Raw genomic sequence first — 26,383 nt, forward strand, 5'->3', positions numbered from 1 at the left:
AAGTGGTGTTATATTAGCTACCCTCCAGTCCATGGGAACTGATCCAGAGTCGATAGACTGTTAGAAAATGATCACCAATGCATCCATTATTTTTAGGGCCACTTCCTTAAGTACTCTGGGATGCAGACTATCAGGCCCCGGGGATTTATCGGCCTTCAATCCCATCAATTTCCATAACACAATTTCCCATCTAATAAGGATATCCTTCAGTTCCTCCTTCTCACTAGACCCTCGGTCCCCAAGTACATCCGGAAGGTTATTTGTGTCTTCCTTCGTGAAGACAGAAGCAAAGTATTTGTTCAATTGGTCTGCTATTTCTTTGTTACCCATTATAAATTCACCTGAATCTGACTGCAAGGGATCTACGTTTGTCTTCACTAATCTTTTTCTCTTCACATATCTATAGAAGGTTTTGCAGCCAGTTTTTATGTTCTCGGAAGTTTCCTCTCGTACTCTATTTTCCCCCTCTTATTTAAACCCTTAGTCCTCCTCTGCTGAATTCTAAATTTCTCCCAGTCCTCAGGTTTGCTGCTTTTTCTGGCCAATTTACATGCCTCTTCCTTGGATGTAACACTATCCTTCATTTCCCTTGTTAGCCACGGTTGAGCCACCTTCCCCGTTTTATTTTTTACTGCAGACAGGGATGTACAATTGTTGAAGTTCGTCCATGTGATCTTTAAATGTTTGCCATTGCCTATCGACCGTCAACCCTTTAAGTATCATTTGCCAGTCTATTCTAGCTAATTCACGCCTCATACCGTCAAAGTTACCTTTCTTTAAGTTCAGGACCCGAGTTTCTGAATTAACTGTGTCACTCTACATCTTAATAAAGAATTCTACCATATTATGGTCACTCTTCCCCAAAGGGCCTCGCATAACAAGATTGCCAATTAGTCCCTTCTCATTACACATCACCCAGTCTAGGATGGCCAGCTCTCTAGTTGGTTCCTCGATATATTGGTCTAGAAAACCATCCCTAATACACTCCAGAAAATCCTCCTCTATCGCATTGCTACCAGTTTGGTTAGCCCAATCAATATGTAGATTAAAGTCACCCATGACAACTGCTGTACCTTTATTGCACACATCCCTTATTTCTTGTTTGATGCTGTCCCCAACCTAACTACTACTGTTTGGTGGTCTGTACACAACTCCCACTAGCGTTTTCTGCCCTTTGGTATTCCGCAGCTCCATCCATACCGATTCCATATCATCCAAGCTAACGTCCCTCCTTACTATTGCATTAATTTCCTCTTTAACCAGCAACGCCACCCCGCCTCCTTTTCCTTTCTGTCTATCCTTCCTAAATGTTGAATACCCCTGGATGTTGAGTTCCAGCCTTGGTCACCCTGGAGCCATGTCTCCATGATGCCAATTACCTCATACCATTAACTGCTATCTGCGCAGTTAATTCGTCCACCTTATTCTGAATACTCCTCGCATTGAGGCACAGAGCCTTCAGGCTTGCCTTTTTAACACACTTTGCCCCTTTAGAATTTTGCTGTAATGTGGCCCTTTTTGTTTTTTGCCTTGGGTTTCTCTGCCTTCCACTTTTACTATTCTCCTTTCTATCTTTTGCTTCTGCCTCCATTTTATTTCCCTCTGTCTCCCTGCATAGGTTCCCATCCCCCTGCCATATTAGTTTAACTCCTCCCCAACAGCACTAGCAAACACTCCGCCTCGGACATTGGTTCCGGTCCTGCCCAGGTACAGACCGTCCGGTTTGTATAGGTCCCACCTCCCCCAGAACTGGTTCCAATGTCCCAGGAATTTGAATCCCTCCCTTCTGCACCACTCCTCATGCCATGTATTCATCTGAGCTATCCTGCGATTCCTACTCTGACTAGCACGTGGCACTGGTAGCAATCCTGAAATTACTACTTTTGAGGTCCTACTTTTTAATTTAGCTCCTAGCTCCCTAAATTCGTCTCGTAAGACCTCATCCCGTTTTGTACCTATATCGTTGGTTCCTATATGTACCACGACAACTGGCTGTTCACCCTCCCTTTTCAGAATGTCCTGCACCCGCTCCGAGACATCCTTGAGCCTTGCACCAGGGAGGCAACATACCATCCTGGAATCTTGGTTGCGGCCGCAGACACGCCTATCTATTCCCCTTATAATCGAATCCCCTATCGCTCTAGCTATCCCACTCTTTTTCCTGCCATCCTGTGCAGCAGAGCCACCCACGGTGCCATTAACTTGACTGCTGCTGCTCTCCCCTGATGAGGCACCCCATCAACAGTACCCAAAGCGGTCTATCTGTTTTGCAGGGGGATGACCGCAGGGGACCCCTGCAGTACCTTCCTTGCACTGATCTTCCTGTTGGTCACCCATTCCCTATCTGGCTGTGTACCCTTTACCTGCGTCATTCTCAGCATCGTGGATGCTCCAGAGTGAATCCACCCGCAGCTCCAGTGCCACAATGTGGTCCGTCAGGAGCTGCAGGCGGCTACACTTCCTGCACACGTAGTCGTCAGGGACACCAGAAGCATCCCTGACTTCCCACATATTACAGGAGGAGCATAACATGTGTCCGAGCTCACCTGCCATGACTTAACCCCCAGATTAACTTAATTTGGCAACAACAATGCTAAATGTTACTTACTGATAAAGAAAAAGAAAAAGAAAAGTTACTTATCAATCACCAGTCAATCACTTACGCCCTTGGCTGTGACGTCACCTTACGATTTCTTTCGACTTCTTTTTTGCCTCCCTGCTGCAGCTGCACCGGCTCCGCCTCCTCAACGCTGCTGCCACTGGGCCTTATTATAAGCCTCACCAACCCTGCTCCCCGACTGCCTCCTCGACGCTGCTGCCGCTGGGCCTTTTATAAGCCTCACCAACGCTGCTCCCCGATCTGCACACTTGGGTATTATTTATGTACTTCATGCCGTTGTGGAGGGAGCACGCCACAGATTTAGAAGGTTGCTGCTGCTCCTTAAAGGGAAACTCAGCAGTCATCCAACAATTGTGCTGCCCAATCACGGAAGACGAACACAGTTGAAGGAAACACAAACATGAACAGGGCAGAGAAAGGGCTGCAAAATTAACAGAGTGGAACCTGATGCCATGGGAGGTGCTGCTAAGGTGGATCCCCGAAGGACATCCTCCTCTGAAGGCTGTAGCACATTGTATGTGGGATGAGGCCACTGCCTAGGATCCCACAGGTGGGCCCCACTTCCATTGGCACAGCTCAGGTATACCTGGTGAGACCAGATGTACCTGTGCCAATGCTACACCAGGTCCCAACTAAGAGCCCTGGTGTGGGATCTCCCAACTTACGGATTTCCCATCCCTGACTCCCTTGATGGGTGGGCAAAGCCTCATCCCCACAAAGCTACCCTGGAGACAGTGGCAAAGTTTGTGATATTTCCAGTGGATTACTGGAAACTCAAAACCCAGAAAATGAGGCCCAAAATATGATTTAAAAAAAAAATTGGATCTGGAGGTAAACCAATCAAAATGAAGGGTTGTGAAGCCCCGCCCCATCAGCACAGTTTTGGCTCCTTCAATGGGCTTGTGCCACATCCCATTGGGAACCTTCAGTGGCAGCAGTTTAGGCCAATCTCAAAAATCTGGCCTACATAATTCCAGTGTAGAATATGCAGAAGGCCGAGTCCCACATTCTTTTTCCACCTACAAACCACACCCGCTTTTTATTCTGACCAATTTAAAAAAATCTTCAATTGAAGTTGAGTAAAGCTGTGCATTTCCTGGTAACTGCTTTGTTTTCAATCCAATCTCTTAACATTGCCTCTACAGTGGGTCATATTTTCAAAAAGTTTGGACTTCCTTAATGTCAGTTGAAGAGCTGTAAAAATGATGGTATTTTCTATTATTAATGCTGTAAACAGAGTTTTTAAGGGAGCCATAGAGTATAAGGTAACAGGTACAATCACCAATTTGAGTGGGGTTAGCTGCCCATATTTTGGGTGGCAGTGGGGAGCGCGACAACTGGTCTCAGCGCCCCAGTGTAAGGAGAGGAAAAATCAGCCAGGATTCCCGCTCCAGATTGCTCTCTAGTAACTTCTGCTGGAACCTGCAGGTCGATAAAAATGAAGGGCAGGAAAAGACTAGCTGGTCCATCAAGCCTGCCATGGTGGCTGGAGCATCATGACCAGACACTTCCTGCACACCCCGCCCGCCCAAAGCCATGTCATTTCCTGGGATATGTAAAAAAACAGACAAAAACCCAGGGGTAATAAGGTACAAAATACTCTGGAGAATTCCTCTCCGACCCCTCAGGTGATCAAAACCAGTCCTGGATCTCACAGACCAAGTGTTATCAAATGATCACTGCCCCAGTCAAGAACCAGTCCATCTTCCTCTTGAAGGTTTGCACAGAGTCAGCACCTACCACACCAACCAGCGATAGAAACATAGAAACAGAGAAACATAGAAAATAGGTGCAGGAGTAAGCCATTCAGCCCTTCTAGCCTGCACCGCCATTCAATGAGTTCATAGCTGAACATGCAACTTCAGTACCCCATTCCTGCTTTTTCGCCATACCCCTTGATCCTCCTAGTAGTAAGGACTTCATCCAACTCCTTTTTGAATATATTTAGTGAATTGGCCTCAACAACTTTCTGTGGTAGAGAATTCCACAGGTTCACCACTCTCTGGGTGAAGAAGTTTCTCCTCATCTCGGTCCTAAATGGCTTACCCCTTATCCTTAGACTGTGACCCCTGGTTCTGGACTTCCCCAACATTGGGAACATTCTTCCTGCATCTAACCTGTCTAAACCCATCAGAATTTTAAATGTTTCTATGAGGTCCCCTCTCATTCTTCTGAACTCCAGTGAATACAAGCCCAGTTGATCCAGTCTTTCTTGATAGGTCAGTCCCGCCATCCCGGGAATCAGTCTGGTGAACCTTCGCTGCACTCCCTCAATAGCAAGAATGTCCTTCCTCAGGTTAGGAGACCAAAACTGTACACAATACTCCAGGTGTGGCCTCACCAAGGCCCCGTACAACTGTAGCAACACCTCCCTGCCCCTGTACTCAAATCACCTCGCTATGAAGGCCAACATGCCATTTTCTTTCTTAATTTCCTGCTATACCTTCATGCCAACCTTCAGTGACTGATGTACCATGACACCCAGGTCTCGTTGCACCTCCCCTTTTCCTAATCTGTCACCATTCAGATAATAGTCTGTCTCTCTGTTTTTACCACCAAAGTGGATAATCTCACATTTATCCACATTATACTTCATCTGCCATGCATTTGCCCATTCACCTAACCTATCCAAGTCGCTCTGCAGCCTCATAGCATCCTCCTCGCAGCTCACACTGCCACCCAACGTAGTGTCATCCACAAATTTGGAGATACTACATTTAATCCCCTCATCTAAATCATTAATGTACAGTGGAAAAAGCTGGGGCCCCAGCACAGAACCTTGCGGAACCCCACTAGTCACTGCCTGCCATTCTGAAAAGTCCCCATTTACTCCTACTCTTTGCTTCCTGTCTGACAACCAGTTCTCAATCCATGTCAGCACACTACCCCAAATCCATGTGCTTTAACTTTGCACATTAATCTCTTGTGTGGGACCTTGTCGAAAGCCTTCTGAAAGTCCAAATATACCACATCAACTGGTTCTCCCTTGTCCACTCTACTGGAAACATCCTCAAAAAATTCCAGAAGATTTGTCAAGCATGTTTTCCCTTTCACAAATCCATGCTGACTTGGACCTATCATGTCACCTCTTTCCAAATGCACTGCTATGACATCCTTAATAATTGATTCCATCACTTTACCCACTACCGATGTCAGGCTGACCAGTCTATAATTCCCTGTTTTCTCTCTCCCTCCTTTTTTAAAAGTGGGGTTACATTGGCTACTCTCCACTCGATAGGAACTGATCCAGAGTCAATGGAATGTTGGAAAATGACTGTCAATGCATCCGCTATTTCCAAGGCCACCTCCTTAAGTACTCTGGGATGCAGTCCATCAGGCCCTGGGGATTTATCGGCCTTCAATCCCATCAATTTCCCCAACACAATTTCCCGACTAATAAGGATTTCCCTCAGTTCCTCCTCCTTACTAGACCCTCTGACCCCTTTTATATCCGGAAGGTTGTTTGTGTCCTCCTTAGTGAATACCGAACCAAGTACTTGTTCAATTGGTCTGCCATTTCTTTGTTCCCCGCTATGACTTCCCCTGATTCTGACTGCAGGGGACCTACGTTTGTCTTTACTAACCTTTTTTTCTTTAGAAACTTTTGCAATCCGTCTTAATATTCCCTGCAAGCTTCTTCTCGTACTCTATTTTCCCTGCCCTAATCAAACCCTTTGTCCTCCTCTGCTGAGTTCTAAATTTCTCCCAGTCCCTGGATTCGCTGCTATTTCTGGCCAATTTGTATGCGACTTCCTTGGCTTTAATACTATCCCTGATTTCCCTTGATAGCCACGGTTGAGCCACCTTCCCTTTTTTATTTTTACGCCAGACAGAAATGTACAATTGTTGTTGTTTATCCATGCGGTCTCTAAATGTCTGCCATTGCCCATCCACAGTCAACCCCTTAAGTATCATTCGCCAATCTATCCTAGCCAATTCACGCCTCTTACCTTCAAAGTTAGCCTTCTTTAAGTTCTGGAACATGGTCTCTGAATTAACTGTTTCATTCTCCATCCTAATGCAGAATTCCACCATATTATGGTCATTCTTCCCCAAGGGGCCTCGCACAACGAGATTGCTAATTAATCCTCTCTCATTACACAACACCTAGTCTAAGATGGCCTCCCCCCTAGTTGGTTCCTCGACATATTGGTCTAGAAAACCATCCCTTATGCACTCCAGGAAATCCTCCTCCATCGTATTGCTTCCAGTTTGGTTAGCCCAATCTATGTGCATATTAAAGTCACCCATTATAACTGCTGCACCTCTATTGCATGCACCCCTAATTTCCTGTTTGATGCCCTCCCCAACATCACTACTACTGTTTGGAGGTCTGTACACAACTCCCACTAACGTTTTTTGCCCTTTGGTGTTCTGCAGCTCTACCCATATAGATTCCACATCATCCAAGCTAATGTCCTTCCTAACTATTGCATTAATCTCCTCCTTAACATCCTTTTCCTTTTATTCTATCCTTCCTGAATGTTGAATATCTCTGGATGTTGAGTTCCCAGCCCTGATCATCCTGGAGCCACGTCTCTGTAATCCCAATCACATCATATTTGTTAACATCTATTTGCACAGTTAATTCATCCACCTTATTACGGATACTCCTTGCATTAAGCCACAAAGCCTTCAGGCTTGTTTTTTTAACACCCTTTGTCCTTTTAGAATTTTGCTGTACAGAGGCCCTTTTTGTTCTTTGCCTTGGGTTTCTCTGCCCTCCACTTTTCCTCATCTCCTTTCTGTCTTTTGCTTTTGTCTCCTTTTTGTTTCCCTTTGTCTCTCTGCATTGGTTCCCATCCCCCTGCCATATTAGTTTAACTCCTCCCCAACAGCAAACACTCCCCCCAGGACATTGGTTCCGGTCCTGCCCAGGTGCAGACCATCCGGTTTGTACTGGTCCCACCTCCCCCAGAACCGGTTCCAATGCCCCAGGAATTTGAATCCCTCCCTGCTGCACCACTGCTCAAGCCACATATTCATCTGCGCTATCCTGCGATTCCTACTCTGACTAGCACGTGGCACTGGTAGCAATCCTGAGATTACTACTTTTGAGGTCCTACTTTTTAATTTAGCTCCTAGCTCCTTAAATTCGTTTCGTAGGACCTCATCCCTTTTTTTTTTACCTATGTCGTTGGTACCAATGTGCACCACGACAACTGGTTGTTCTCCCTCCATTTTTAGAATGTCCTGTACCCGCTCCGAGACATCCTTGACCCTTGCACCAGGGAGGCAACATACCATCCTGGAGTCTCGGTTGCGACCGCAGAAACGCCTATCTATTCCCCTTACAATTGAATCCCCTATCACTATCGCTCTCCCACTCTTTTTCCTGCCCTCCTGTGCAACATGTATTCCAGAGGCTGACTACTCTCTGGGAAAAAAAGTACAGCCTAACATCCGGTGTATTCCTACTTTTGGGTAGTTTGAATTCATGACCCCTGATGCTCCCCTATCTGTCAAGTTGGAATAATTGAGCAAAATGATTAGGCTCGGCTCTGATATCCGCCTTGGGCAGCAGCACAGCTGATTGTCAAAGGTTAACCTGAGGAGTTCCACCACTGGTAGAACCATTGCCCAGCACATGTCAATGCCTTCAAGAGACACTAAGCTGGGTGGCAGTGTGAGCTGTGAGGAGGATGCTAAGAGGCTGCAGGGTGACTTGGACAGGTTAGGTAAAAGAATCTTTTACATCAACCTGAACAGGCAGACAGAGCCTCAATTTGACGTCTCACCGAAAGGTTTCAGCCTACATTATATGCTCAAGTCTGTAGAGCTCGATCCTGTAATCCTTTGGCTCAAAGGCAAGAGTACTGCCAACTGGGCCAAGCTTTAAATTTGATAAATCAGATCGTCAATGAGGAATATATTCAGACATTCATCCTTTGTGCATTGTATTGTTCCCCAGCATGTATATCCATATCGTGTCAGTTATGACTTTATAAATTTATTTTACTTGAGGATATCGCTGCAGCCTTTCACACAAAGTAGAGTTTTGATAATAGCAAAAATCTCCACACTAATTTTCCTCTTACATGGAAACATAGAAACATAGAAAATAGGTTATTCGGCCCTTCGAGCCTGCACCACCATTCAATATGATCATGGCTGATCATGCAACTTCAGTACCCCATTCCTGCTTTCTCTCCATACCCCTTGATCCCTTTAGCCGTAAGGGCCACATCTAACTAACTTTTGAATATATCTAACAAACTGGCCTCAATAACTTTCTGTGGTAGAGAATTCCACAGGTTCACAATTCTCTGAGTGAAGAAGTTTCTCCTCATCTCGGTCCTAAATGGCTTACCCCTTATCCTTAGACTGTGACCCCTGGTTCTGGACTTCCCCAACATCGGGAACATTCTTCCTGCATCTAACCTGTCCAATCCCGTCAGAATTTTATGTTTCTATGAGATCCCCTCTCATTCTTCTAAATTCCAGTGAATATAAGCCGAGTTGATCCCATCTTTCTTCATATGTCAGTCCTGCCATCCTGGGAATCAGACTGGTGAACCTTCGCTACACTCCCTCAATAGCAAGAATGTCCTTCCTCAGATTAGGAGACCAAAACTGCACACAATACTCAAAGTGTGGCCTCACCAAGGCCCTGTACAACTGCAGTAAGACCTCCCCACTCCTATACTCAAATCCTCTCGCTATGAAGGCCAACATGCCATTTGCTTTCTTCATTGCCTGCTCTACCTGCATGCCAACTTTCAATGACTGATATACTATGACACCCAGGTCTCGTTGCACCTCCCCTTTTCCTAATCTGTCACCATTCAGATAATATTCTGTCTTCCTGTTTTTGCCACCAAAGTGGATAACCTCACATTTATCTACATTATACTGCATCTGCCATGCATTTGCCCATTCACCTAACTTGTCCAAGTCACCCTGCAGCCTTTTAGCATCCTCCTCACAGCTCACACTGCCACCCAGCTTAGTGTCATCTGCAAACCTGGAGATATTACATTTAATTCCTTCGTCTAAATCATTAATGTATATTGTAAATAGCTGGGGTCCCAGCATTGAACCTTGCGGTACCCCACTAGTCACTGTCTGCCATTCTGAAAATGACCCGTTTATTCCTACTCTGTGCTTCCTGTCTGTCAACCAGTTCCCTATCCATGTCAATACATTACCCCCAATACCATGTGCTTTAATTTTGCACACTAATTTCTTGTGTGGGATCTTGTCAAAAGCATTTGGAAAGTCCAAATACATCATATCCACTGGTTCTCCCTTGTCCACTCTACGAGTTACATCCTCAAAAAATTCTAGAAGATTTGTCAAGCATGATTTCCCTTTCATAAATCCATGCTGACTTGGACCGATCCTGTCATTGCTTTCCAAATACACTGCTATTACCTCTTTAATAATTGATTCTAAAATTTTCCCCACTACCGCTGTCAGGCTAACCGGTCTATAATTTCCTGTTTTCTCTCTCCCTCCTTTTTTAAAAAGTGGGGTTACGTTAGCTACCCTCTAATCCATAGGAATTGATCCAGAGTTTATAAAATGTTGGAAAATGACCACCAATGCATCCACTATTTTTAGGGCCATTTCGTTAAGTACTCTGGGATGCAGACTATCAGGCCCTGGGGATTTATCGGCCTTCAATCCCATCAATTTCCCTAACATAATTTCCTGACTAATATAGATTTCCTTCATTTCCTCCTTCTCGCTAGACCCTCGGTCCCCTAGTATTTCCGGAAGGTTATTTGTGTCTTCCTTAGTGAAGACAGAACCAAAGTATTTCTTTAATTGGTCTGCCATTTCTTTATTCCCCATTATAAATTCACCTGATTCTGACTGCAAGGGACCTACATTTGTCTTCACTAATCTTTTTCTATAAAAACTTTTGCAGTCAGTTTTTATGTTCCCTGCAAGCTTACTCTCATACTCTATTTTCCCCCTCCTAATTAAACCCTTTGTCCTCCTCAAATACTGGGAGTATGCATCTAACTGCTGTCATCTGTGGTGGCTTTGAGACTGTGGTTGCTTTCGTGCAGTTTCAGCTCGATGACACCAGACACCTTACCACGGGGGACTTTCCAATGTGATGTCACAGCACATACCTGAGCTCCCTCAGATTGGTGGTGCTAATGGTGCCCCTGGGGAGTGACGCAGGCTCCTCGGACCAGGATCCTGATGAAATTCTTGACCCCAGACCTGTCACTCTGCCATGCATCCAACCATGGACTCGCCCGAGCGAAGGCCTACTGAACCCTCCAAGGAGGGTGTTGACCAGTCTTCAGCTGGCCCTTCCAGGGCCAGAGCTGGTCGAGGGCATTCTCGAAGGACACCTGTAGCTTCCATACAGGAAACACAGCAGCCTTCCCAGACCCATGAGGCAGCCACAGGGGAGACACTGCAGCCTAGTAGTAGGATAGGTACGCGTAAGAGGGATTATAAGGGAATGCACAAGGTTGAGAAGTAATGTCGTGTTAGTGTTTACATTGTATTTATGCTGTAATAAATTTTAATTTTGTGTCCCTCTATCTTGGCCAGGTGTATAATTTGATGGTGGGCAATGATGGATGAAGGGACTCATTGTGATGGCCATGGAAAAGCGAAGCTGAAGGGTCATGTGGGCATTAGAACATCTGAAACGTGCAGCAATGAGACGGGCCTGCACTTGCCTTGCAGGGTTGGGATGGCGACAGTACCTCCTGTGTAGCTGGTGATGCGCATCCTGGTCCTGCCCCTCCTCCTCCTGCGCTGCCTCCTGCTGCTGCTGAACCTCCTCCTGAGGTGCTACTGCTGGATTAACCTCCAACAGCTGGCCCCTCATGATTGCCAGGTTGTGAAGCATCCAACAGACAACTATGAAGATGGAGATCCGTTCAGGAGAGTACTGCAATACTCCACCAGAGCAGTCCAGGCAACAGAACCTCTGATTGAGGATCTTGATGCAGTGCTGTATTATGTACCTGGTGACAGAATAAGAGTCGTTGTAGGCATGATCGCCAGCAGTCCTGGGGTTCTGAAGGGGAGTCAGCTGCCAAGTGGACAGGGGATATCCCTTGTCCCCAAGCAGCCATCCACAATCCTGGTTTGGACCGGAGAAGACGGCAGGCACAGTGCTCTGGCACAGGATGAAGGCATCCTTGCTGCTGCCTGGATACTGGGCGTCAACTGCCATGATCCTGCTCTGGTGGTCACATACCAGTTGGACATTCAGGGAGTGGAATCCCTTTCTGTTCATAAAAATCTCAGCATGGATTTGGGGTGCCCTCAGACCGAAGTGTGTGCACTCGATGGCCCCCTGCACCCTGGGGAACCCTGCAATCCGGACAAATCCGGCCTGCCGTTCCACCTGCTTCTCCCTGGTCATCTGGAACAATATGTATTAGTCTTTTCTCTTATAGAGAGCATAGAAACATAGAAACATAGAAAATAGGTGCAGGAGTAGGCCATTCGGCCCTTCGAGCCTGCACCACCATTCAATATGATCATGGCTGATCATGCAACCTCAGTATCCCACCCCTGTTTTCACTCCCTACCCCTTAATCCCTTTACCCGTAAAGGCCACATCTAACTTCCTTTTGAATATATCTAACGAACTGGACTCAACAACTTTCTGTGGGAGAGAATTCCACAGGTTCACAATTCTCTGGGTGAAAAAGTTTCTCCTCATCTCGGTCCTAAATGGCTTACCCCTTATCCTTAGACTGTGACCCTTGGTTCTGGACTTCCCCAACATTGGGAACATTCTTCCTGCATCTAACCTGTCCAGTCCAGTCAGAATTTTATAAATTTCTATGAGATCCCCTCTCATTCTTTTAAATTCCAGTGGTGGAACAGGACATTGTTGAGCTCAGCCTGAGCAAGCAGCCAGCTGAGGTGGATGGAGTTGGGAGGACAAGGCTACAGTTTTTTTGTTGGGAGCCAAACAAGATGGTTTCATTCCTGCCAATGTTAAAGAAAGACTTGGATTGATGTTGCGCCTTTCATGACTACCGGACGTCTCAAAGCACTTTACAGCCAATGAAGTACTTTTGGAGTGTGGTCACTGTTGTAATGTTTGGTTGAAGAATGCTCTGGTTCCTCTATGACTTTACTTGATTGCAGACAAGCAATCTGGCAGCACAGCGGTGGTCATGGAGATATAGCTGTGCATTAACATACCATGTTTATGGATAATGTCAGTGAAGGACATTAGGAAAATGAGGAAACAGGAATGAGCATGGAATTTTGGAATATTGCTGATGTAACCACAGATGTGTGTGTGTGATGTTTATACACCAGCCTTGCACAAACATTTCAAGAGAAAACATTGATGTCAAATATAGACAACTGATAGATTCACAAAAGCAAAAGGGGACATTTCCCCTTAGCACAAGCTGCTGAGAGAGTGAATAGTCACACATAAGCAAGGGTTATTTGGAGACATTTTATAAATAAAATAAAACCAAATAACTAACCATAAGAACATAAGAACATAAGAACATAAGAATTAGGAACAGGAGTAGGCCATCTAGCCCCTCGAGCCTGCTCCGCCATTCAACAAGATCATGGCTGATCTGGCCATGGACTCAGCTCCACTGACCCGCCCGCTCCCCGTAACCCTTAATTCCCTTATTGGTTAAAAATCTATCGATCTGTGGTTTGAATACATTCAATGAGCTAGCCTTGGGCAGAGAATTCCACAGATTCACAACCCTCTGCGGGAAGAAATTCCTTCTCAACTCGGTTTTAAATTGGCTCCCCCGTATTTTGAGGCTGTGCCCCCTAGTTCTAGTCTCCCCGACCAGTGGAAACAACCTCTCTGCCTCTATCTTGTCTATCCCTTTCATGATTTTAAATGTTTCTATAAGATCACCCCTCATCCTTCTGAACTCCAACGAGTAAAGACCCAGTCTGCTCAATCTATCATTATAAGGTAACCCTCTCATCTCCAGAATCAGCTTAGTGAATCGTCTCTGTACCCCCTCCAAAGCTAGTATATCCTTCCTTAAGTAAGGTGACCAAAACTGCACGCAGCACTCCAGGTGCAGCCTCACTAATACCCTATACAGTTGCAGCAGGACCTCCCTGCTTTTGTACTCCATCCCTCGCAATGAAGGCCAACATTCCATTCGCCTTCCTGATTACCTGCTGCAATTGAAAACTAACTTTTTGGGATTCATGCACAAGGACCCCCAGGTCCCTCTGCACCGCAGCATGTTGTGATTTCTCCCCATTCAAATAATATTCCCTTTTACTGTTTTTTTTTCCAAGGTGGATGACCTCACATTTTCCGACATTGTATTCCATCTGCCAAACCTTAGCCCATTCGCTTAACCTATCTAAATCTCTTTGCAGCCTCTCTGTGTCCGCTACACAACCCGCTTTCCCACTAATCTTTGACATCTGCAAATTTTGTTACACTACACTCTGTCCCCTCTTCCAGGTCATCTATGTATATTGTAAACAGTTGTGGTCCCAGCACCGATTCCTGTGGTACACCACTAACCACCGACTTCCAACCCGAAAAGGACCCATTTATCCCGACTCTTTGCTTTCTGTTAGCCAGCTAATTCTCGATCCATGCTAATACATTTCCTCTGACTCCGCGTACCTTTATCTTATGCAGTAACCTTTTGTGTGGCACCTTATCGAATGCCTCTTGGAAATCTAAATACACCATAGCCATCGGTACACCTCTATCCACCATGCTCGTTATATCCTCAAAGAATTCCAGTAAATTAATTAAACATGATTTCCCCTTCATGAATCCATGTTGCGTCTGCTTGATTGCACTATTCCTATCTAGATGTCCTGCTATTTCTTCCTTAGTGATAGCTTCAAGCATTTTCCCCACTACAGATGTTAAACTAACCGGCCTATAGTTACCTGCCTTTTGTCTGCCCCCTTTTTTAAACAGAGGCGTTACATTAGCTGCTTTCCAATCCGCTGGTACCTCCCCAGAGTCCAGAAAATGTTGGTAGATTATAACGAATGCATCTGCTATAACTTCCGCCATCTCTTTTAAAACCCTGGGATGCATTTCATCCAGACCAGGGGACTTGTCTACCTTGAGTATCATTAGCCTACCAGCACTACCCCCCGAGTGATAGTGATTATCTCAAGGTCCTCCCTTCCCACATTCCCGTGACCAGCAATTTTTGGCATGGTTTTTGTGTCTTCCACTGTGAAGACCGAAGCAAAATAATTGTTTAAGGTCTCAGCCATTTCCACATTTCCCATTATTAAATTCCCCTTCTCATCTTCTAAGGGACCAACATTTACTTTAGTCACTCTTTTCCGTTTTATATATCGGTAAAAGCTTTTACTATCTGTTTTTATGTTTTGCGCAAGTTTACTTTTGAAATCTATTTTTCCTTTCTTTATTGCTTTCTTCGTCATTCTTTGCTGTCGTTTAAAATTTTCCCAATCTTCTAGTTTCCCACTAACCTTGGCCACCATATACGCATTGGTTTTTAATTTGATACTCTCCTTTATTTCCTTGGTTATCCACGGCTGGTTATCCCTTCTCTTACCGCCCTTCTTTTTCACTGGAATATATTTTTGTTGAGCACTATGAAAGAGCTCCTTAAAAGTCCTCCACTGTTCCTCAATTGTGCCACCATTTAGTCTGTGTTTCCAGTCTACTTTAGCCAACTCTGCCCTCATCCCACTGTAGTCCCCTTTGTTTAAGCATAAGTACGCTCATTTGAGACACTACTTTCTCACCCTCAATCTGTATTACAAATTCAACCATACTGTGATCACTCATTCCGAGAGGATCTTTTCCTAGGAGATCGTTTATTATTCCTGTCTCATTACACAAGCCCAGATCTAAGATTGCTTGCTCCCTTGTAGGTTCTGTAACATACTGTTCTAAGAAACAATCCCGTATGCATTCTATGAATTCCTCCTCAAGGCTACCCCGTGCGATTTGATTTGACCAATTGATATGTAGGTTAAAATCCCCCATGATTACTGCCGTTCTTGCATTGGTCACTTGTTGGATGGTGCGATGGGCGGAGAGCTGTGAGATATTAGAAATATCTGTAGTTGCAGACTGGAAAGAGCCAGTTGCGTAGAAGTTCAGTGCTATGGTGACTTTTGTTTCAATGATCTGAGGCTGCAAATCTGGGCTCAGGAGATTGCACAGCTCCCTCAGGATGTCCTTCCTAAATCTGAGCCTTCTAAGACATTGCTCATCACTTAACTCCAGGAAGGAAAACTCATGTCGGTACACCATTGCATGGAGTGCCTCCTTCCCCCAGGTCTGTGCTGGCCCCTCCGATGGCAGCTGGCTAATTGCCTTCTCCCTCATCCTGTTGATGTTCCTCAGTCTCTGCAGGTTGAAACTGGCAAGCATCTGGCTCCTCGCCCACTATCTGGTGCGGGGAGTGTCAGCGTACGTGACCCTCCTCCTGGACCCAGCTCCTTCCTAGCCAACCTTTCTGCCTTGAGGTCTGCAGCCATCTCCAGGCTTTTCTCCATGTTGGGCAGCTGTGCCCGCTGCCTCTCGATCTGTTGCTGACAGCGCCACCTTCTCCTGCGTGCCTCCCTGCCTCTCAGAATGTGGACAAAGTGTTCCCCTGCTAACATTGAGCCCATTGTGTCTGCAGGCTCAACCCTCACTAGGAGGCCTCTGTAGAGTACAGAATGAAGCCCCCAGGCCACTAGTAATCACGGCAAGTAAAAACCTTTTCAAAAGTTGCCAAAAGTTCTCAGAAGTCCGCAACAGGTTTTGGAACTCCCAGCAATTTGTTAGAGGTCCACAAAGCTTTAGTGCAAAAAATCCCGATCCCAGCAAAACTCCTTTCTCCTCCGCTGGCGGTCTTGAGCAGCCTGGCAAAGTGCTCTGACACAAAAAGCTGTTGGGGGCACCGTCAGGAAGCTGGTAGTTTTTTTTATAGTGAATATCGGTGGTACAGCGGTACGCGCTGTGATTGCATCATCACAGCCGCAACCACAGTTTGAGTCCCACGAGTTCGGGCCATTTGGGCCTACCTCAGGCTTCCCACCACATCACCCATCGACGACCTCCGTCATCCCCCGACGACCTCCGGCGAGTCCCATGAGTTTGGGCCATCCGGGCCTACCGCAGGCTTCCCACAACATCACCCATCGACGAGCCCCGTGACCTCTGACGACATCTGGCAACCAGCGACGTCCCCCGGCGACCTCTGACGACCTCCGGCAACCTCCAGCGACCAGCGACGTACCCCGGTGACCTCCGACATCCCCCGGCGATCTCCGACGTCCCCCGGCGACCTCCGACGACCTCCGGCAACCTCCAGCGACCAGCGACGTATCCCGGTGACCTCCGACGTCTCCCGGCGATCTCCGATGTCCCCCGGCGACCTCCGAAGACCTCCGACAACCTCCGACGTCCCCCGGCAACCTCCGAAGGCGGCGCTCTCGACCTGGACCTGGCTATCCGCCCTCCACCCCCCTCTCTAGCGGTGATCGGAACACCTCCAGCGGCGGCAGATGGGTCTCTCCTCCACAACAGAGTCTGGGCCTCCTCGACGAGGGCTGGACCTCCCGTGGCGACAGACAACCTCCTCCTCAACAATGACTGGGTCCCCCTCTCCCACGTTGTGACTGGCCTCCCCTCCTCCTTCAGTGACGACCGGAGCTCTCCTTCCCCACCGGCGACCTGGCTTCTTCTCCACCTCCAACACGTGGTGAGTTCAATGGCTGTGACCCCCCTGCCCTCACACCCTGAACCCCGGTGGGCCACTGACCCTCCCAATACTTGCCCCCAACCAGGCCTCAGATCACTTACCACCAAGGGTGTTACCCAGCGCCGAGCCTGTGGCCAACATCTCACCGTAGGCAACTAGGCCGATATAGCAGTGCCTGGTCTCCAGTCGTCTTGGACCCCCTTGTCACTGGATCAAGACCTTGCTCAGCTAAGCCCGCGTGGTAGCCGCTGTGCAATGACCACCCCACGTTAAAAGAACTCACGCACAGGCATCTTCCACTCCGTTAACATGAAGTTCGGGACTTGGAACGTCAGGACCCTCATGGACAACCCCAACAGCGACAGGCCGGAACACCGCACCGCCATAGGTGCCCGGGAACTTAGACGCTCTTCGACTCACCCTATCCCAGAACCAGTGCGCCATAGTCATCAGTGCATACGCCCCAAAACTCAATGCAACTGATGAGGCCAAAGAGGGTTTTTACACCAACCTTAAAAAATCCCTGACCTGCATCCACGCGGGCGACAAACTCATCATCCTCGGTGACTTCAATGCCAGGGTTGGCAAAGACACAGACTTCTGGGGGGATGTGATTGGCAGAGAGGGGGTAGGGAAAGCCAACTCCAGTGGTACCCTACTCCTGACAAAATGTCTAGAGCACGAACTTGTCATCATCAACAACTTGTTCCGCCAGAGGGACAAATACAAGGCTTCATGGCAACACCCTCGCTCCAAACACTGGCACCTGCTCAACTATGTCATCGTCCGAGCCAGGGATCGCAAGGATCCCTGTGCGAATCATCCACGCCATGACAGGAGCTGACAACTGCTGGACGGACCACTGCCTAATCCGATCCATCATCGACATCAACATAGCCCCAAAGCGGAGGAGGCAGCAGAAGCAGTGCCGTAAAAATGTCAATGCTGGAGCACGTAAGGACCCAGCTAAAAGAGCCCTATACAGCCAACACCTCACAGCTAACCTGGCATGCCTTGACGACCCTGAGACGCAGAATGCCCACAGCGCTTGGTCTGGCCTCCAGGCCTCCATAACCAGTGCCTGCAAAGAGACACTCAGTTACTCAACCAGCAAACACCAGGACTGGTTTGATAAGAATGATCAGGAGATCCAAGAGCTATTAGATCGCAAGCGCAGGGCATTTCTGAACATTAAACAATAACCCAACGCGGGAGCAGCAAAGCAGCATTACAAACGGCTCAAGGCTGAGGTCCAGCAAAAAACCCGGGGCCTAAAGAACAGGTGGTGGATGGAGAAAGCACAGGAGATACAGCAGCTGGCCGACAGCCATGATGTGCGAGGATTCTTCATCGCAGTCAAGGCCACCTATGGGCCAAACACCCAAGGCCCCACCCCACTGCTGGCCAAGAATGGGGAAACACTCATCAAGGTCACCGAGGCAGTCAGAGCCCACTGGAAGGAGCACTTCGAAGATCTCCTCAATCGAGACTGCCTTTGACTTGAGTGTTCTGGACTCCATCCCGCAGCATGCTACCCTCCACCACCTCAGTGAGACCCCAACACTGCACGAGGTAGAAAAAGCCATAAAATATCTTAAAAACAAGGCTATGGGTGCGGACGGAATCCCTGCTGAGGCATTGAAGTATGGCGGAGAGGCACTGCTGACGCAAATACACGACCTCATCTCTCTTATCTGGAGGGAGGAGAGCATACCGGGGAATCTCAAAGATGCAGTAATCGTGACCATCTTTAAAAAAGGGGACAAGTCTGACTGCGGCAACTACAGAGGAATCTCCCTCCCATCAGCCACTGGGAAAGTCGTCGCTAGAGTCCTCCTCAACCGTCTTCTTCCCGTGGCCGAGGAGCTCCTCCCGGAGTCACAGTGCGGATTTCGTCCCCTACGGGGCACAATGGACATAATTTTCGCAGCGCGACAGCTACAGGAAAAATGCAGGGAACAGCACCAACCCTTATACATGGCCTTCTTCGACATTACAAAGGCCTTTGACACTGTCAACCGCGAGGGTCTATGGAGCGTCCTCCTCCATTTCGGATGCCCTCAAATGTTCGTCACCATCCTCCGCTTGCTCCACGACGACATGCAAGCCTTGTGATGGATCCTTACCAACGGATCCATCACAAACCCAATCCATGTCCAGACCGGAGTCAAACAGGGCTGTGTCATTGCCTCAAACCTCTTCTCAATCTTTCTCGCTGCCATGCTCCACCTCACAGTCAACAAGCTCCCTGCTGGAGTGGAACTAAACTACAGAACTAGTGGGAACCTGTTCAACCTGCGCTGTCTCCAGGCCAGATTCAAGACCACCCCAACCTCTGTTGTCGAGCTACAGTATGCGGATGACGCCTGCATCTTCGCACATACAGAGGCTGCACTCCAGGACATAGTCGACTTATTTGCTGAGGCATACGAAAGCATAGGCCTTATGCTAAACAGTCGTAAGACAAAGGTCCTCCACCAGCCTGTCCTCACCATACAGCACTGCCCCCCAGCCATCAAGATCCATGGCGCAGCCCTGGAGACCGTGGACCATTTTCCATATCTCGGGAGCCTCCTATCAACAAGAGCAGGCATCGACGAAGAGATCCAACACCGCCTCCAGTGCGCCAGTGCAGCCTTTGGCTACCTGAGGAAAAGAGTGTTTGAAGACCAGGCCCTCAAAACTGTCACCAAGTTCATGGTCTACAGGGCTATAGTAATACCCGCCCTCCTGTATGGCTCAGAGACATGGACGATGTACAGTAGACACCAACTATGTCTCCGCAAGATCCTACAGATCCCTGGGAGGACAGGCGCACCAACATCAGCGTCCTCGTCCAGGCTAACATCCCCAGCATTGAAGCACTGACCACACTCGATCAGCTCCGCTGAGCAGGCCACATAGTCCGTATGCCAGACACGAGACTCCCAAAGCAAGTGCTCTACTTGGAGCTCCTTCACAGCAAACGAGCTAAAGGTGGGCAGCGAAAATGCTACAAGGACACCCTCAAAGCCTCCCCGATAAAGTGCGACATCCCAACTGATGCTGGCCCTAAGTGGAGGAAGTACATCCGAGAGGGTGCTGAGCACCTCGAGTCTCAATGCCGAGAGCATGCAGAAATCAAGCGCAGATAGCGGAAAGAGCGTGCGTCAAACCAGTCCCACCCACCCCTTCCCTCAACGACTATCTGTCCCACCTGTGACAGAGTCTGTGGCTCTCGTATTGGACTGTTCGGCCACAAAAGAACTCACTTCAGGAGTGGAAGCAAGTCTTCCTTGATTCTGAGGGACTGCCTATGATGATGATGATGACCGCGGCAGAAGTGGGGGGAGCAGAGCGAAAGTCATCACTGCTGGAAAAATGGCTGAGCTAAATTTCGCTAGCGGCGGCCATTGGACCAGAAGTCGGTGGCCGCTCGATTCCGCCGCCTGGCCACTGCATTCCGCCGGTAATGGGCCTTTTTGGGGACCTGAATTTCGGCCCATACATTTCAAAAGTATTTGCAATTTGGGACTAGAGTTGGGGCAATGTGATGCAGTGTCTGTGGACTTGGTTTGGGGCAATGTGATGCAGTGTCTGTGGACTAGGGTTGGGGCAATGTGATGCAATGTCTCTGGACTAGGGTTGGGGCAATGTGATGCGGTGTCTGTGGACTAGGGTTGGGGCAATGTGATGCAGTGTCTGTGGACTAGGGTTGGGGCAATGTGATGCAGTGTCTGTGGACTTGGTTTGGGGCAATGTGATGCGGTGTCTGTGGACTAGGGTTGGGGTAATGTGATGCGGTGTCTGTGGACTAGGGTTGGGGCAATGTGATGCAGTGTCTGTGGGCTAGGGTTGGGGCAATGTGATGCAGTGTCTGTGGGCTAGGATTGGGGCAATGTGATGCAGTGTCTGTGGGCTAGGATTGGGGCAATGTGATGCAGTGTCTGTGGACTAGGTTTGGGGCAATGTGATGCGGTGTCTCTGGACCAGGGTTGGGGCAATGTGATGCAGTGTCTGTGGACCAGGGTTGGGGCAATGTGATGCAGTGTCTGTGGACTAGGTTTGGGGCAATGTGATGCGGTGTCTGTGGACTAGGTTTGGGGCAATGTGATGCAGTGTCTGTGGACCAGGGTTGGGGCAATGTGATGCGGTGTCTGTGGACTAGGTTTGGGGCAATGTGATGCAGTGTCTCTGGACCAGGGTTGGGGCAATGTGATGCGGTGTCTCTGGACAACATATAATGGAGTAGCGGCGGTCCTTCAAATGAGCCTGTGCTATGTGACCTTCCTCATGTCATCCTGCCCCTTCCCTGCTGCTAACCACTCGTCTGTTGCTTTCTACTTCCAGATGAGGAGTCGCAGGCAGCGAATCCCTCATATTAAATCTCCACCTCAGGCCGTCATGTGGGGGAGGAGGAGGAATTTGAGGAAGAGGAGCTGATGGCTGCCTACTCTTGCGGGGCGGGAGTGAGGGGACTGATGCACTCAAAAACTCTTTTGCAACTGATAAACACCTCGTTCGAGGATGATCAAACATTCCCAGGCTTTGAGATCTCTGAAGCTCCTGGAACTAGTTGCGTGCAGCAACGCAGTTCTGGGGTCGAATCCCTCTGCGGAGGATGAGTCGGCAAAGTCGGTCTGCTGGCAGACAGGCAGACGTGGAGTTGGACATAGTGGGACTGTCCAGGGAGAGCCTCCGGTTCACCCGACAGCTCCTTGATGTCCTGCGTAGGATTCCCGCGACCATTGAGAAAGTCACTGCGACCATCACGGAGGTAGGGTCGCAGATTGTCGATGCGAGCCGCGAAATCTGTGAGGCCATCAATGCCCACACGTTACTGATGGCCTCCACCAGTGACACTGGAGTCCGCAGTGTCACACCCAGACCCACACCACCTATGACTGGTGACGCCGATCAAGAGGCTGGCCAGTAAGAAGCCGGGCCTTCCATTCCACGAGTTTCTCCAGTTCATCCCCACATGGCGTCTCCAATGTCTCTCCCCCCAATTCAACAGGACTCTGGCCGCCTTGCTGCACGAACTCTTGGTGCCACTTTGGGTAGGGGCATGAGGTGAGGGAGGGGGCTAAGGGTAAGGGGTAGGGGGTGGGGGGGGGGGAATAGCCAGTGGTAAAAGAGAGTTGGGGCAGGGATTGTTGTTTTGTTGTTGTTATTTTATTAAAGTTTTCAAAGTTTTCAAATTATGTTAATATTAAATTATAAAAGTTCTGAATGTTTATTAAAGTTTCCAATGTTTCAACGTTTACAATGTTCTAAAAGTTTACATTTTTCATAAAATCTGTTATTCACCTTAATCATTCCTGTGAAGTGTGTCATTTGCAGAATAAGAGAGGAAATATTCAACATGGTGGGATAGAGTGGCCAGGCAACAGTCAACATGCCGTTCACTCTTCAAGCAAAGCGTTGAATTATGATCTGCTGACGTGAGGCTTTTTCAGCGGCGACAGCTCCACGAGGCCTCCCCTGTGGTTGTGGTGGTGGTGGCATGGGTTCCTCGCCAGGCTCCTCTTCCTCATCTTCCTCCTCCTCCTCCTTCTCCTCCTCCTCTTCCCCTCTCTCCTGAAGTGCTCCTACAATCCCCATTGGCAAATCCTGTCCCCCCATGATGGCTAAGTTGTGTAACATGTAGCACACCGCAATGAACTCAGAGACCCATTGAGGGGAGCATTGCAGGCAGCCTCCAGAGTGGTCCAGGCATCGGAAGCACTGCTTGAGCACTCCAATTGTCTGTTCGATAATGTTGCATGAAGCTGCATGGCTCTCATTATAGCGATGCTCGGCTTCCGTCTGAGGGTTCCGGAGGGGGGTCATGAGCCAGGTGGCGAGGCTGTAACCTTTGTCCCCAGCATCCAGCCCTGGCCTTGTGGTTGACGCTGGAACAGGGCTGAGACAGTGCTTTCACGCAAGCTGAAAGCATCATGGATGCTCCCTGGTATTGGGCATTGACTGCCGTGATGCACTGAGTATGGTCGCAGATGTTCATGGAGTGGAATTCTTTTCGGTTTCGGTAAACCTCTGGATTGAGTAAAGGTGCTCGCAGGGCGATGTGCGTACAGTCAATGGCATCCTGAACCTTGGGGAAGCCAGCAAATCATCCAAAACCTACAGCCCTCTCATTCTGGGTCTCATTGGTCATTGGGAAGTTTATGAAGTCCATCCTGCTTGCGTACAGTGCAGTAGTCACCTGGTGAATGCTGCAATGTGTAGTGTGCTGCGAGATGCAGCATATGTTCCTTGCTAATGCCTGAAAGGAGCGGAGGCATAGAAAGCAAGTGCCGCAGTCACCTTCAGCTTGATGGGCAGTGCAGTCCAGTTGCCGCTGGTAGGCTGTAGGTTTGCCTTTATGAGCTGGCATATCTCTGGCAGCACTTATTTTCGGACGTGCAGCCTTCTAACGCTCTGTGCCTCAGAGAGCTGCAGGTATGAGCAATGTTCCCTGTAAACTCGTGGGGGGTAAGGCCTCCTCCCCATACATCTGCGACCTCTTCGATTATGTTCAAAATAATCATCAATAAGCCTTCTTGCAGCTCGACGAAGTATAAATATAGCTGTCAGGAATAATAGCTGACATAGTATAGCCCCCATATTTTAAAATGTCCTTAAATGTCATTAAAATGAACTATAAAGTCACATAAAACGTCACGATGAAAAATGCAACCTTCTTCTCCCAATCCTTTTATGCACTCAATTTATGCTCCGTTTTCTAGATGGCGCCATTAGCGCCGGGTCCAACCTGGGTGCAACTGCATTTTGCTGGCGGGTTCCCGGGCTGATGCTAAATCAGGCGATATGCTCGAAAGTTCCGTCCGGGGCACTATTGCAGCGTTGCATACCGATTGACGTCATCCAAACACTGAAAACATCGGGCAGGCACTGCCGCAAAAACACTGCGAAAGTTCCGCCTGGGTGCAAAATGTTGCGCGCCGCGTTTCACGCCAAAAAACGTAGTTTTGCGCCCCACCCAGGCACTAAATTGGTCGCAAGCCCCTTGAAAGTCCAGCCCAATGCTTGTAGCTTGGTAAAATGACCCAATCACAGGAGCGATTATCAAACAAAATTTGATACCGAGCCACATAAGGAGATTTTAGGATGTGACCAAAAACTTGGTCAAAGAGGTAGGTTTTAAGGAGCATCTTAAAGGAGGGTAAATAGAGGTAGAAAGACAAAAAAGTTTAGGGAGGGAATTCCAGAGCTTAGGGCCTAAGCAGTTGAAGGCACAGCTGCCAACCGTGATGCAAAGGAAATTGGGGATGTGCAAGAGCCCAGAATTGGAGCAGCACAGAGATCTTGAAAGGTTGCAGGAGGTTACAGATGTAGCGGGGAGGCGAGGCCATGAAGGGATTTGAAAACAAGGATGAGAACTTTAAAATGAAACGTTGCTGGAACTGGAGCCAGTGCAGACCAGCGAGCACAGGGTGATGGGTGAACGAGATTTGGTACGAATTAGGGTACAGGCAGCTGAGTTTTGGATGAGCTCAAGTTTATGGAAGGTGCAACGTGGGAGGCTGGTCAGAACAGCATTGGATTAGTCGAGTCTAGAAGTGACAAAAACGTGGATCAGGATTTCAGCAGCAAATGAATTGAGGTAGGGGTGGAGACGAACGATGTTACTGAGGTGAAAGTAGGTGGTCTTGGTGTTGGAGAGGGATGGAGTTGATGGCTAAGGAATGGAGTTTGTGATGGGTACCAGAGACAATAGCTTCAGTTTTCCCAATATTTAATTGGAGGAAATTTCTTCTCATTAAATACTGGCTGTTTGATAATCAGCATGACAAATCAGCAGGGTGGCAGGGATGAGAGAGGTGGTGATGAGGTCGAGCTGGGTGTTGTCAGTGTATATGTGGAACCTTACATTGTATTTTCAGATGATGTTGCCGAGGGGCAGCATGTAGGTGAGAAATAGGAGTGATCCAGGGACAGATCTTTGGATGGCTCCAGAGGTAACGGTGCGTGAGTGGGAAGAGAAGCCATTGCAGGTGATTCTCTGGCTATGACTGGCTAGATAGGAATGGAACCAGGTGAGGGCAACGAAGGAGAGGCGTTGGAGGACAACTGTGTCAAAGGCTGCAGACAGCTTGAGAAGGATAAGGAGGTATAGTTTACCATGGCCACAGTCACATCAGATGTCATTTGTGACTTCGATAAGGACCATTTCAATGCTGCGGCAGGGGCGGAAACCTGATTGGAGGGGTTCACAAATGGATTTGTGGGAAAGATAGGCATGGATTTGGGAGGCAACAATATATTCAAGGACTTTGGAGAAGAAAGGGAGGTTGGAGATAGGGAGGTAGTTTTCAAGGACAGAGGGGTCAAGGGTGGGTTTTTTGAGGAGGGCGGTGATGACTGAAGACTTGAAAGGAGAGGGACTGTACCCGAAGAGAGGGAATCTTTAAAAATATCAGATAATATGGGGCCAGGATGAGAAGTTGGGTAGTTCTACATCCTAATTGCTATGTCTTTAGATACTCTGATAATGACTCCACGAGGCAAAGTAATGCACTTGAACTGTAGTGATCTTAATCCATTTAATATAACTCCCGAGTGATCATCACACATGGTGGCCTGCCTTTTATACTTGGCCTGGCACACCTGTACAGGTAACCTGCAAGTCTCCCACTGCAGTGCCCTCTGGTGGCACACCTTAGTGACCATACAGCTGGTGTACTAGTTTCCCATAGTAGTGCCCTCTGGTGGCACATCATATGTAATAGTACAAGCAGTAAACATGTCTGCATACATGACATTACTGTCTCCCAAGTCCTTAGTGCAAATCACCTTCATACATTGACTGTGCTCTGGGCTTAGCTCTATCTGGTTGACCCTTGGAAGGTCATTTCCATCTTGGGTGAGTAGGTGGTGTTTCGTTGGCAGTAGAGGTGCTGGTGGTTTCTGTTTGTGAGTCCATGACACACCATTCTCTCCACATATAGATTATGCCGGTGGCTCATTATATTCATATACATTCAAGTCCAGAAAAAATAATTTGCATTTACATCATTACATTTGTGGTACAGTTGTGAGGCAAATACATTTGACTGGTTAGGTGCATACTTGGAATCAGTACTGGTGTCGACACCGGTGCATGAGGACAAGCTAGTTCCAGAACTGCTGGATGGTGTCCCTGCAG

This window comes from Pristiophorus japonicus, chromosome 5 (assembly GCF_044704955.1).
Source record: "Pristiophorus japonicus isolate sPriJap1 chromosome 5, sPriJap1.hap1, whole genome shotgun sequence".
NCBI classification, from domain to species: domain Eukaryota; kingdom Metazoa; phylum Chordata; class Chondrichthyes; family Pristiophoridae; genus Pristiophorus; species Pristiophorus japonicus.